Raw genomic sequence first — 12,798 nt, 5'->3', positions numbered from 1 at the left:
TATATAATAACATATAATTGATGATTTGCTATATCAAATTTGCATTAAATATTTTATCCAAATCAAAAAAGTTGTTCAAACCCTGTTTTGCTCTGAGTATAAATATCACTGAGAGAGCATAGAAACGAGGATCATCTGAATTGAAAAACATTATCTCTGATAGCTGAAACGAGGAGAGTGTTTTGGATGTGGGGACTGGAGAGAAAGGAAGATAAAAGCTAAGGCTAATCAGCAACTAACAGATAAACAAGCACAAGTCCTAATCAGAATGAGAAAGATCGAAGTTCCAGCCTCTCCGCTTCCACCTCCACGGCCCCTTCCACAAGGATTCCTTGCTCGCCGATCGAAAGCCATTTGGCGTGTTCTCATCATTTCGAATCTTGCCCTTGGAGGTCTCTCTCTCTCTCTCTCTCTGTGGATCGATGTGTACATTATGCATTTGCGTATACATTTGCATACACATGAGAATGGAAATCCCTGTCGGGTTTACATCAGAAGATAAAAATGCAAACTGGGCATTTGATTTTATTATTATTGCGTTGAAAATGAAATTCGGGTTTTATGCGTTTTTTAAGGTTAATAGATGGTGGACGCAATTTGGTATATTATGTGTTTGATGTATTGACTCTGAGACGGGTTTTTAGCTTGTTCTTGGATTGGTGATGAAGGTAGTGTTTTAATCAAGTACATTATTTTCGAAGAGAGAGTTTTGATGAAATACGTGCCACAAACTGATGACTGAAATATTTTTCTTCTGTCCGGTTCACCCATCAATGTGCATTATTTTTTTTTTTTTTTTCAAAGCTCTGTAGATTTTATGGAGAGTCATCAGGCCTATACAAAGAATCATGTCTATTGATATCTTGTATTGGGCTTGCTCTCAATAAAGGTTAAGGATGGGTTAAGGGAAGAATTTGTCACGAGTATTCTCAGGTATTTTTCTCAGAACTGCAGTTGCCTAAGCTGTGAATTGTGTTTTCTTCGGGGCTTAGAACTATGTTTTCGTTAAGCTTTTTTGTCATGAGTTCTTTCCTCTCTCCAAGTCTGTCCAAATATAATGTGAATTTAGGTTTGGGCGCTATCTGCTCATTTTGATGTCCAAGTTGTAGAGGAATGGGGAAGAGATTGATAGAAGGATTAAATTTTTGATAGGTAAATAACATTAAAAGAAAAGTGCCGAAACAGGACAAATTAGGTTTAAAAAAAAACTCATCTATAAACAGGGCAGAAGAGGGTAGATAAAAAGATGAAATTTGCTTCCAAGAAGAGGTCCCTTGAGAAAATGTGTTGGGCTCTCTTTAGCTCCTAAAGCTCTTCTATTCCTTTCTAGCCAAATGCTCTGCATTACATGTAGTGGAGTGAAATTCCAAATGCTTCTCTTCTATGGCTCCTCCTTGGACAATTATATAATGAAGAGTGTAAAATACCTGAAACTAAATCTGGGACCACTTAATTAAGTCCAAACAAAGCAAAGATGGGGCAACACTGGCAATGCAGAACTCAACTGAACAATGTAGGATAAGGTAATCTTCTGATTCCCCAAACTTCTTGTAATGAAGCACCAGTGAACTCAAAAGGCCTACTCTTCCTCAGATTATCAATTGTGAGGTTGGAGCCATATGAGTAGTCTGTGTAAAGAAGATTGTATGTGAGACGCTTAATCTCCATTCAACCCTTCCAAGGAATGCATATCTCTCCACCATCACACAACACATCATAATAAGACCAAGCAATACAATCAGTAACGCGCTAATCATGAAATAAACCAGTAAAAGTTGTGAGGTATTAATATTCCAATCAGGAAGATGATGCCTAAAGTATGTGATCAACGGACAATACCCTCTTGATAAAAGGAATAGAAATCCTCCATATAAGCATTTTTATCCCTGGTCAACCCACAAAGATATACAAAACCTGGCAAAGGCACCCATGCCCATGCCAGCTGTTAGGCCAAAACTAAACCTTTGATCCTACCCTGACTCAATGAAATATTTTTCTGTGTTTGTTTCCTTCTTACTTAATTTCTATGCATTTTTTCCCCCCAATTTCTTCCTTTTTTTTGGATTATAAAAGGAATAAAGTACTTCACAAACATTTTTATCTCTGGTCAACTCAAAAAGAGATATGGAAAAACTTCACACAGGCAACTATGTCCATACCTACTGTTAGCCCAAAACTTTACCTTTGGCCTATCCTGACTATGAAATATTTTTCTCTGTATTTTTTCTTCTTCCTTTCTTTCTATTTATTTAAATCTTCTATTATTTTTTTCTTCCTTTTGTTTTAGATTGGAAAACCATCTTTATATTTCTGCAGGAGTCTAATTCAGAATGCTATTTATTTGAACTGAAACTATGAATTTGGTGAAATCTAGTTCTTTTATTAGATTGTTTTTGAGCAGGTTATGAGGAATTAAGATGGTCGATCCAGTCTTCATAATGAACTTGGAGTTGCATAATGATCCTTACCAACTCAAGCAGCTATTAGAGATGCATCTTGTCATTCCCTTCAATTTTGGTATACTTTGGGCAGTATAAATTCAAAGTGGTAGCCAATGAGTGATGGCTTGGTGCTGCTTTTTGTAAAGCAATATTTGGAGCATTTAACTCTGGGATCTTAATATAATAGGTATGGCCATCAGATACATGCAGAAATAGCAATTTTGAACATAAACTGGTGTTGCTATAGTAATGTGGTTCAAACAAACTGATCATTTAAAGTTCCTGGATAGATGGAGGAACTCAACTTTTGCTGTTTTAACACAATCAAATCTATCTTAGAAGTGCCCACATGTTTTGATTCAATAACTTCATATTATCACATTGTCTTGATCTGGAATCCAGTCCTGCTAACAAAATTCAAGGAGTGGCTATATCCACTCTAGTAACAGATAGTGTTGTCTCTTGCTGGTAATTCGTCTTCGATTGATCAAACCATAGTTTGACTAATTTTTGAAAATTTTTGTTAGTCAACGTTGCATTGTTCATTTGAGCAAATATTATTGCTGGTTTACTGTAATAATTCCATCAGTAGACCTTCTTAATTTGACTTAGTGCAGCTAGTAAGTGAAATATTTTATTTCTGAGAAATACCAACTTTATCTGACTAAAAGGATTATTAAAGCAATCAAGATCTGCACTTTCTTCAGAATTCAATAGAGAAATGAATATCTGCATGACAGTTTATCTGCATTACAATCTGAAACTGATTCTTTTGCTATAAGTTGCCTCCTCTCCGAGATTACATCTCTATCATCTTCTTACTGTCCCAGTGATATGATATATTATGAACTTTTCTTGTTCTCCAAGTTTTTTATGTTAGACAAAGAGACAATGAGCACATTGTTAATACTAGGGAAGAGATTATTAAGAGATTTAGGAGTATGCTCCCTATAATGTTGTCAGCCTTTGTTTCGCTCTCAGCATCATCCTTCCAATGTCACTTGTTGCAAACTGCAGGAAAAAAGAAAAAAAAAAGATTGAAACTTTAAACTCATCTCTTGACAGTCTCCGGACAACTAACCTACCTTCATTGGTGGTCTCCAGCCTACATATTCATGAAGCCCAGAAAGAAAGATACAACTGAAGAGGTTAGCAAAGCTGCAGCCAACATTCCCTCCACTCCAATTGTGACTACACCGACTCCTGAGGAAGCAGTCCTTTCTCCTTCAACCACAGAACGTGTGAAGGTGCACCAGCCCATTCCCGAGGATCAGCAGCGCGAACTATTCAAGTGGATATTGGAGGAAAGGAAAAAAGTGAAACCCAAGGATTATGAAGCGGAAAAGCCCATCAACGAAGAAAAGGCCATTCTTGAACAATTTATTCATGCAGAATCCATCCCAAGCATCTGATTTCTGTTGTATTTCCTAAATTGGTGAGATTACTAGAATATTGTCCTCGTCTATTGATGCTGCGGGAGGTCAGGATTTCAGAAATTGTGTACTTCAATAGCTTGACCTGCCATTTAAATGATTTTGGCTTTAGGTACATGTTTTTGGACATTATGTACCTGTCTCTAATTGACGATGAACTTACTTTGATCCTTGCTCAGAGAGAAGGATTCGTTTTAGAGGGGTTTACCTATGGTTCTTTCAGTGAGTTGTAAGATCAATCTTAACTTGAAATCATTGGCTTTATTATTAGTGACGTGGCACTAACCGAAATTACTAGAATACCCCTATGCGCTGATAGTCTCACCTGCTACTTGGATCACCTGAGAGACCGACACGTGGCAAGTCAACACCCCGGAGCGGAGCCCGGGAAATCCGGTCCAAACCGCAAGACTCGTTCCAACTTGACCGGGATTCTCGGGAGTCGTGCTCGCTCATCTCGGGTACCCCAAAACGGGTTCGCCTATAAAAGACAAGGACTCTCGCCAGGTATATTCAAGCTCTACAGCTCTCTCATTTACTACTACTTGCATTTACTCTACTGATTTGAGCGTCGGAGTCCACCCCGGGAGATTCAAGCCCCGGCCCTCCATTGTCTTGCAGGTTCTACACCCGAGGTCCGACATCCCCAAGTCCGAGGTTCCATTCCCGAGGTTCAGTCGCAGAGGTGGCACGTGGTGGTAGTCCCAAAAACCATCATCATTTGGCACCCACCGTGGGGCCGACGTCCATACTCGCTAGCCTCTTCATTCCCTACCTCGCGCTTCGGACTTCAACTCCTCACCTCAGACCTCGGTCTTTCCACGAGTGTCAAACGACTTTCGCTCCTTGTCATAACTAACTACATGGCTCCCCGAAGATACGTGACTCGCAGCCAAGTCGGAGCCAATCTAGAAGCCCCGCAACAAGGAGAGAATCCACCACCTCCAGCCAATCCCATGCCGGAGGACCGACTCACCAGGTTGGAAAACCAGGTCCAACAACTAACTGAGTTGTTGATTGGTTATCTACACCAGACTGAACAGCATCGTTCGCATGTGCCCTCTCAGCGGGCGGAGCATCAGTCACCTCCTCCTGCTCGGGAGCCTCGTCAATCCCGCCAGACGAGTCAGGAAATCCACTCATCTGAGGCGGCAGGATCCACTTCTGCCCCCTCGCCAGAAAGAGGGACTTCGCAGGAGAGACGATTGCGTTTCCTAGAGAAACAAGTCCAGGAACTCAAGAAGGGAAAGGAAGAGCTACTCTACCTCGGCTCTAACCAACCCTTGAGTAAGGACATCATGGCAGAGGTTCCACCGGAAAGGTTTCGTATCCCCTCCATCAAACTTTATGACGGAAGTACAGATCCCTATGACCACGTCGAGCTTTTCTCCTCTCACATGCTGGTGCAGTCGGGGTCGGACGCGATGTGGTGCCGGGCATTTTTGGCCACTTTGGGAGGACATGCCCGGACCTGGTACTCCTGCCTTCCCCATCATTCCATCAACCGCTGGGAAGAGCTGAAGACCTGTTTCTTAGCCCGATGATGGTTTTCGGGACCGACCACCACGTGCCACCTCTGCGACTGAACCTCGGGAATGAAACCTCGGACTTGGGGATGTCGGACCTTGGGTGTAGAACCTGCAAGACAATGGAGGGCCAGGGCTTGGATCCCCCGGGGTGGACTCCGACGCTCAAATCAGTAGAGTAAATGCAAGTAGTAGTAAATGAGAGAGCTGTAGAGCTTGAATATACCTGGCGAGAGTCCTTGTCTTTTATAGGCGAACCCGTTTTGGGGTACCCGAGATGAGCGAGCACGACTCCCGAGAATCCCGGTCAAGTTGGAACGGGTCTTGCGGTTTGGCCCGGATTTCCCGGGCTCCGCTTCGGGGTGTTGACTTGCCACGTGTCGGTCTCTCAGGTGATCCAAGTGGCAGGTGAGACTATCAGCGCGTAGGGGTATTCTAGTAATTTTCAAATCAGTAGAGTAAATGCAAGTAGTAGTAAATGAGAGAGCTGTAGAGCTTGAATGTACCTAGCGAGAGTCCTTGTCTTTTATAGGAGAACCCGTTTTGGGGCACTCAAGATGAGCGAGCACGACTCTCGAGAATCCCGATCAAGTTGGAACAGGTCTTGCGGTTTGGCCCGGATTTCCTGGGCTCCGCTCTGGGGTGTTGACTTGCCACGTGTCGGTCTCTCAGGTGATCCAAGTGGCAGGTGAAACTATCAGCGCGTAGGGGTATTTTAGTAATTTTGGTTGGTGCCACATCACTTGCCCCCCACTCCTTGAGCCGAGCTGAAAATCATGCTGGGTCGAGGAGTAGGTTACTTGACTGTTGATTTTTCCCAATACGCACGAGATTGTTTTTAAAGTTGAGATTAGTGCCTGAAAACCTCATTTACTACCTTGAAATTATAGGGATGGGTTTTGGTTGGAGGGAAAAATTCGTTTGGAGGGAAACATTGTCGTTTTGAATTTTTTCCCCCCTTGGGTCCTCTCTATATAAGCCCTAAGGCCCCACCCCACAATTATTATTTCAAGACAAGCATTCAACTTCTTGAGGTTAGTCTTTTCCATCCTCATTTGCTTTTATTTTTCCTTAATTGTTATTTGTTTATTTTTTTTGCATTATGCTCCCTCTTTGTTTGTATTTTTTTTTTTTTAAATTAAACTTTCCCTCGGCCAGGCGCCTCTGCCTGGCCGAGGTCGACTTGGCCAGGCCGCCTCGGCCATGGCCGAGGTCGGCCTGGCCTGGCCCGACCTTGGCAGCGGCCGAGGTCGGCCATGCTCGGCCTCGCGTTGCCGAGGCCGAGCTTCCTCGGCCATCGCCGAGCTCTGGCTCGGCCATGCTCGGCCTCGCCAGATCTCGGCGAGGCCGAGCTCCTCGGCCTTGGCCGAGCGCTTGGCTCGGCCAGGGCCGGGGGGCTCGGCCCTGGCCGCATCGGCCATGGCCGAGGTCAGCCATGGCCGACCCCCCCTCCAGCTTCTTCTTTCTGCATTTTTTTTTTAATATCTAATTTCTATACATATATATAATATATATATATAGATACAGGGGCGTCCTTGGGTTGGCCATGGCCGACCCTTGAGACTTTTGCCTCTTTTTTTTTTCTTTTTATTATTTATTATTATTATTTTATATATATATATATTTATCCCCTTGGGTTAGCCATGGCCGACCCTTGGGCTTTTCCTTTGTTAATGATAACAAAATAATCTTTAAAACAAGGTTCAACTTGACTAACCCGTTTCCTTGGCTCTTCTTTTTCGCAGGCGTGACTCGAGATTTTTCCAAACTAGATCGCGCCTATTGAGTTCTCCTAGGCTCAAGCCCAGTCGTGGTAGTTCCTACCTGACCTCGGCCTTCACTCTCTTGGTCAGTGACCCTCTCTTAACTACTTCTGTTCGTTTTTTAGCATGTCTTCTTCCTCTTCTTCCTCTAATTCAGAAAACTCTAGTACCAGCTCTAGTAGTGAGGAATCAAATATCGAGTTATCCAGCCCCTCCCATGGCCCCCTTCGTAGGCCCGAGAAACTTAGGAGGCCTGCTAGAATTTCATTTCATCCCACTTCAGAGTCTCATGTGAGTAGTGATCCCAGCTTAGGAGGCTAACCCGAGGATCTAACCACGGACCATTCTACCATGACCGAGAGAGAGTTGTTTCCCCTCCTCCGAAAATATCACCTCATTCATGATGAGTATTGGTATAGTGAACCCCGAGGTCTGAAAGCTCACCAGGCCCCCTATGGATGTATCACCGTTTATGAGCAAGCCTTGGTTGTCGGCCTTAGATTCCCTCTCGCGACTCCTGTAGTTGAGGTGTTCGCTATCGTGGGGTTATGCCCCTCTCAGTTGACTCCCAATGGTTGGAGGTGCCTGTCTACCTTCGTTCTCTGCTGTCGAGCTCGGGACATTGAGCCCACTGCTCAACTTTTATTTAGGATATTCAAGGTAATTTCCATTAGCAAAACTGAACCTCGATTTGCCTTTTCCCCCCTCAACCAGCGTCAGTTCGTAGTCGATAACCCCACATCGGTAACGATGGAAGAGTAGATTTTTCTTTGCTGGCTTGAAAGACCGGGGGGTCAGCTTCGGGGTGCCAGTTGAGTGGGCTTTCTAGCCCTCAAAGGTCCGTAGTCGCAAGATCACGCGGGAAGAGCTTCATAATATTCAGATCTTGAGGGAGCTGAACCCTATCAGCGCTCGGGTCCTGATATGTGATCGCACCTTGTACCTGGGGGGTTTATCCACTCACACTTGCTTCGAGCCTGATGTCACTTTGGGTAATCATTTTTTCACTATTTTCATACTTTTCTAACTTGCTTTTCTTGCCCTTAATATCTTGTTTGCGCATTTGCAGCTGAGATGGTGAGCATAGCTTTCATCTGAGGAAAGAACAAACGGAGACCCGCGGAGGACGAGGGCGCCCCAGCTCTGATGGGGGGAAAGGCTGCCTTGAATGCTCCACCTGCTGAGGAAGAAGAGCCTAGTCGTGCTAAGAGGAAGAGGACTTCCCATCCTCCGAGAGAGTTCATGCCAGCCCCGGAGTCTCCTCACCTATACTTTATCAACATCCTCCAGTCTCATCTATGTTATCCTTACTTGTCTTGCCCATTGCAGGTGGTCACACTCATTTCGGACTTTTCTGGACGTTTCTCTCAAGTTTCCAAAAAGACCTTGGAGCTAGACACCCAGCTGCAGGAGAGGGACGAGTTACTGGAGAGCCACAGGAAGAACTTGGAGGAGTTGTCCTCCCAGCGGCAGGCTTCAGACCTACGTATTCAGGAGCTAGAGACAGAGCTATCTCGGACGAGCTCCAAGCTATCCCGGGCGAACTCAGTCATTCGCCAATACAAGCGCAAGTATGCCGAGCCTATCAAGCTTCCTAAGGTAGAGGAGTTCCTCCAGAAGAACCTGCAGGACGCTTGGACAAAGGGATTCCAAGCTCATGCGACTGAGGTATTACGAGCTCATCCAGACTTGGACATGTCTAATGTTCGGTCTGTTGCGGAGATTGTGGCCAAGATGGAGGACTCGGAGATGGCCGGCGATGATGATGCGCCTCCTGATGCTTGAGCTTTTCTTTTTTTTCTAGCGAGGGCCTTTTGTACTTCTTCTATTATCATGTATTGGACCATCTCGCTTTTATACAATGCCGTTTCATTTTGAGTGTTCATCTTTTGCTTGCGAACATATGGGTTGAGACTAGTTAAACCTCGATCCCTTCCATAATTGACGAGGGTGAATCTGACCCTTGGTTCTCCCTAAGTCAACAATCAAGAAGGTGTTGTGTTGTAATTTTTCCTTGGCCATTAGTCCACCTTTGGGGGACAGCCGAGGGTTCTTGACCCGTGAATGAATCTTTTCGTGGACTTCAGTCCACTGTTGGGGACAACCTAGGGCTCGTGACCCTTGGATTTTAGCTACTCCCACGAGAAGGAGGGTGCTAGCCAGAGTTTTTTCGTGGCCCTTAGTCCATTTTTGAGGACGGCCTAGGGCTCGTGACCCTTGAATTTTAGCCACTCCCACGCGAAGGAGGGTGTTAGCCAGAGTTTTTCCATGGCCCTTAGTCCACTTTTGAGGACGGCCTAGGGCTCGTGACCCTTGGATTTTAACCACTCTCACGCGAAGGAGGGTGTTAGCCAGAGTTTTTCCGTGGCCCTTAGTCCACTTTTGAGGACGGCTTAGGGCTCGTGACCCTTGGATTTTTCTTCGACAAAGTATAATCATTTGTACGATTGCTATTAGATGAAGAGAATACGAAGCCTTGCCATTAGTCGTAAAGAAAAAGAGTACAAAGAGATTTAGGGAATTCCCCTGCTCATTGATAAAACTTTCTTAAGTTCTGCACATTCCAAGTATGCTTTAGGGGCTTGCCTTCCATGTCTTCTAGTCGATATGCCCCCAAACTTAGGGATTCCACCACCCAGTACGGTCCTTCCCAATTCGGAGTTAGTTTATTCATGTCCCGAGGATGACTCACGTCGAATCGTCGTAGTACAAGATCTCCTGGCATGAAGCTCCTAGCGTGGACTCGTCGATTGTAGTACCTAGCAATGCGCCGGTTATATGCGGCTTGTCGAATTCGTGCCAGGTCTCAGAGCTCATCCATCAAGTCCAAGTTGCACCTTAGCCCTTGCTCGTTAATCTCAGGATCGAAATGCTCCACTCGGTAGCTCCTCACCCCAATCTCGACAGGGATAAGAGCCTTCGAGCCATAACACAATGTGAAAGGGCATTCTCCTGTAGCCGTTCGCGGTGTGGTTCGATAAGACCATAGTATACTGGGGAGCTCATCTACCCATTGACCGTCCGCTTTCTCAACCCGAGCTCGGAGTCCTTGCAGAATGGTCCTGTTCGTAAGCTCTACCTGCCCATTAGCTTGAGGATGGGCAATCGAGGTAAAATGTTGCTTAATCCCCACTTCTCGGCACCATTCTTGCACTGATCGGTCTTCGAATTGGGTGCCATTGTCAGTTATTAGCACCATTGGAATACCAAACCGGTAGATGATGGATTTCCAAAGGAATTGTTTTACCCTCTGGCCTGTAATAGTCACCACAGGCTCGGCCTCCACCCACTTAGTGAAGTAGTCGATGGCTGCTATCAAGTATTTGTTCTGTTTAGCCGCTAGTGGAAAAGGCCCGAGGCGGGCTGCTTTCCTTCTCTCCGGGGCGATGTTCGGCTTCGCTCTCGAAAGCGATCTTGAGTAGGAGACCTCTCTCGATGCTCCGACTTGGATTCTACCCTGCCCGAGCTCGTACCTCCTCGACCCACGAAATCCCAGAGGTATCCTCGGTTGATAAGCTATTGTATTTCTTCTTTCAGTTGGATGCAATCCTCAGTATCATGGCCGTGGTCGCGGTGAAAACGACAATACTTCTTTTTGCTTCGAGTGTTGGGTGGAGATTTCAGCGGGGGAGGACGCCGTAAATAATTCTTATCCTCCAATGACAGGAGAATCTCTGCTCGACTTGTATTGAGGGGAGTGTAATTCATCGGGCTTCTACGTGCACCCCCAAAACCCGGGCGATCGGGAGGGGCGATAGTCCGTCTTCTGCTCTGGCGCCGGTTTTTTCTTCTCCTTTTCTCTTTCTTTCCTGTCAGGTTGTTCCGCCTGCTTCACCTTCATCACCTCTTCGGCGTTGATGTACTTATTAGCTCGGGCTAAGGCCTTTGTGAAAGTACGAGGTGGACAGAACAAATACTTGATAGCAGCCATCGACTACTTCACTAAGTGGGTGGAGGCTGAGCCTGTGGTGACTATTACAGGCCGGAGGGTAAAACAATTCCTTTGGAAATCCATCATCTGTCGGTTTGGTATTCCAAGGGTGCTAATAACTGACAATGACACCCAATTCGAAGACCGATCAGTGCAAGAATGGTGCCGAGAAGTGGGGATTAAGCAACATTTTACCTCGGTCGCCCATCCTCAAGCTAATGGGCAGGTAGAGCTTACGAACAGGGCCATTCTGCAAGGACTCCGAGCTAGGGTTGAGAAAGCGGACGGTCAATGGGTAGATGAGCTCCCCAGTATACTATGGTCTTATCGAACCACACCGCGAACGGCTACAGGAGAATGCCCTTTCACATTGTGTTATGGCTCGGAGGCTCTTATCCCTGTCGAGATTGGGGTGAGGAGCTACCGAGTAGAGCATTTCGATCCTGAGATTAACGAGCAAGGGCTAAGGTGCAACTTGGACTTGATGGATGAGCTCTGAGACCTGGCACGAATTCGACAAGCCGCATATAACCGGTGCATTGCTAGGTACTACAATCGACGAGTCCACGCTAGGAGCTTCATGCCAGGAGATCTTGTACTATGACGGTTCGACGTGAGTCATCCTCGGGACATGAATAAACTAACTCCGAATTGGGAAGGACCGTACCGGGTGGTGGAATCCCTAAGTCCGGGGGCATATCGACTAGAAGACATGGAAGGCAAGCCCCTAAAGCATACTTGGAATGTGCAGAACTTAAGAAAGTTTTATCAATGAGCAGGGGAATTCCCTGAATCTCTTTGTACTCTTTTTCTTTACGACTAATGGCAAGGCTTCGTATTCTCTTCATCTAATAGCAATCGTACAAAGGATTATACTTCGTCGAAGAAAAATCCAAGGGTCAAGAGCCCTAGGCCGTCCTCAAAAGTGAACTAAGGGCCACGAAAAAACTCTGGCTAACACCCTCCTTCGCGTGAGAGTGGCTAAAATCCAAGGGTCACGAGCCCTAGGCCGTCCTCAAATGTGGACTAAGGGCCACGAAAAAACTCTGGCTAACATCCTCCTTCGCGTGGGAGTGGCTAAAATCCAAGGGTCACGAGCCCTAGGCCGTCCTCAAAAATGGACTAAGGGCCACGAAAAAACTCTGGCTAGCACTCTCCTTCACGTGGGAGTAGCTAAAATCCAAGGGTCACGAGCCCTAGGTTGTCCCCAACGGTGGACTGAAGGCCACGAAAAGATTCATTCACGGGTCACGAGCCATTGGTTGTCCCCCAAAGGTGGACTAATGGCCAAGGAAAAATTACAACACAACACCTTCTTGATTGTTGACTTAGGGAGAACCAAGGGTCAGATTCACCCTCGTCAACTATGGAAGGGATCGAGGTTTAACTAGTCTCAGCCCATATGTTCGCAAGCAAAAGATGAACAGTCAAAATGAAACGGCATTGTATAAAAGCGAGATGGTCCAATACATGATAATAGAGGAAGTACAAAAGGCCCTGGCTAGAAAAAGAAGAAAAGCTCAAGCATCAGGAGGCGCATCATCATCGCCGGCCATCTCCGAGTCCTCCATCTCGGCCACAATCTCCGCAATAGACCGAACATTAGACATGTCCAAGTCTGGATGAGCTCGTAATACCTCAGTCGCATGAGCTTGGAATCCCTTTGTCCAAGCGTCCTGCAGGTTCTTCTAAAGGAACTCCTCT

At 45.8% G+C, this 12,798-nt stretch overlaps 2 protein-coding genes across 20 annotated transcripts in view; both read left to right on the top strand.

Annotated features, from left to right (window-relative positions):
* LOC127797209 (folate synthesis bifunctional protein, mitochondrial-like) overlaps positions 1 to 4,138 on the top strand; it is a 63,544-nt gene extending 59,406 nt beyond the window's left edge. Inside the window, exon 5 of one of the 2 annotated variants that reach the window (XM_052329865.1) lies at positions 3,546 to 4,138. The gene's annotated coding sequence lies outside the window, so the exon portion shown is untranslated. Of the gene's footprint in view, positions 1 to 392; positions 2,388 to 3,545 lie in introns of those variants that run through there. The other variant, XM_052329866.1, reaches the window with a different exon arrangement.
* LOC127797210 (uncharacterized) overlaps positions 1 to 12,798 on the top strand; it is a 67,220-nt gene that overhangs the window by 46,599 nt on the left and 7,823 nt on the right. The gene's annotated exons all lie outside the window — the stretch shown is intronic.

Source organism: Diospyros lotus, chromosome 3 (assembly GCF_014633365.1).
Source record: "Diospyros lotus cultivar Yz01 chromosome 3, ASM1463336v1, whole genome shotgun sequence".
Lineage (NCBI taxonomy): Eukaryota > Viridiplantae > Streptophyta > Magnoliopsida > Ericales > Ebenaceae > Diospyros > Diospyros lotus.
The sequence above is the reverse complement of the archived record's forward strand: the minus strand, read 5'-3'. Positions and strand labels throughout refer to the sequence as shown.